The sequence below is a fragment of the Lolium rigidum genome, chromosome 7, assembly GCF_022539505.1.
Source record: "Lolium rigidum isolate FL_2022 chromosome 7, APGP_CSIRO_Lrig_0.1, whole genome shotgun sequence".
NCBI lineage: Eukaryota > Viridiplantae > Streptophyta > Magnoliopsida > Poales > Poaceae > Lolium > Lolium rigidum.
This window is the reverse complement of record NC_061514.1, coordinates 217,894,509-217,895,907: the sequence shown is the minus strand read 5'-3', so window position 1 is coordinate 217,895,907 and position 1,399 is coordinate 217,894,509. Positions and strand designations below refer to the sequence as shown.

At 37.0% G+C, this 1,399-nt stretch overlaps 1 long non-coding RNA gene across 1 annotated transcript in view; it reads right to left on the bottom strand.

Annotated features, from left to right (window-relative positions):
- Positions 1–1,006, bottom strand: part of LOC124677725 — a 7,683-nt gene extending 6,677 nt beyond the window's left edge. Inside the window, exons 1-2 of the long non-coding RNA XR_006994212.1 lie at positions 711–1,006; positions 563–640 (exon numbers count right to left, since the gene is read on the bottom strand). This is a non-coding gene — a long non-coding RNA (uncharacterized LOC124677725). The remainder of the gene's footprint in view (positions 1–562; positions 641–710) is intronic.
- Between the last annotated feature and the right edge of the window lie 393 nt (positions 1,007–1,399).

Below are 1,399 nucleotides of genomic sequence, written 5' to 3'. Positions count from 1 at the left end.
TAAACCCACAAAAAAAAGTAGTACCTGAGTTTATTAGCAAGTGCAATGGTAAGTTGTGTGTTGTAACTCTACTCGATTTCATGAAATAATTTCTTCTCATTCACAGCCAGATTCAGATTTGGTGGTTTTACATCTCCATATGCATATAAGCCATATGCAAAAAAATCTATGTTGTACTACTAAAGTATTAAACGGCCCAAATGAATAAACCAAAAAAAATGATAATTAGTTTGCAGACTATTTCAGGGAAAGAAAATTCATTATCCCCATGCGTCTTGACAACATACTCAATTCGGCAATAATAATCTAACTTTCTAGCTATAATCATTGCATATAGGACATGCTTCCACATCGCACTAATATTACAAAAAAATCGGCTTAGGGAGTATTAATAAATTGAAACTTTAATCTGGCCATCATGTACTGATTAAAAAAATGGTTAAGGATTATTTAGTGACACACAATGGAACAACATTTGCTCATATGCCTTCATGTCCGATCCAACAATAAAGTAGGACGAATACATATTACATGCTACATAATCACATTTAGCATCACAAACCTGAAGGTCACTTAGATGGCGGCCATTGTGGTTTCCACCAAACATATATATTTTGTCTTGCAATATAGTTGCTCCATGCTGCGGTAACCAAAATTCAAATCAATGCTACAAAAGCAAATAGGGTTAACATATAGGGTAGTAGACTTACAAATCAGAAGAGGCAAGGGAACATATGACACATCTCATAACAGGGTTTAGGGTAGTAGTTCATTCGTTATGAGCACTGATAATACTGAGACCTTCCAGAATAACAACTTTATTTTTGTGTCATAAATAGTTTTTGGGAATTGATGATTTTCCATTTGTCAAAGCTGATACAATGATTGCCTCTTCCTTTGGTCTCTTGTAAAACAGAATACATGTAAACAATCCATCCATAAACCAATAACGTGAAGGACATTAAATGAATTGTGAATGCTCAGGAAAACAGAGAAACTGTATACTTTCGCAGAAAAAATCTTGGCTTACATGCAATTCAATATCTACAACTGGCTGAGGAATACCACCTGTAATCAGCTATACCTCTAATATTTCCCCAAACAGGCGCATTGCCTCTTCCGATGGCATGCTCCCGAGCCCATGCCAGCTGAAAACGCAACCAGTATAAGCTAGCATATATCTAGGACTAACTGCCAACATCTAGACTACCAAATTAGCTTCTAACCTGTGCGTTTGCCTTTGTTCTAGTATTGGAATAAACAAGGGACTTGTAAAATATTAATCTCGAGAACTCCCACTAGTAGGAAAACGCTTATAGGCGGAGCTTAGTTCTATGGCGCACCCCTAAAAATGCGCCGCAGAATGTTATTTTGTGGCGCACCATGCTAGGTGCGCCAC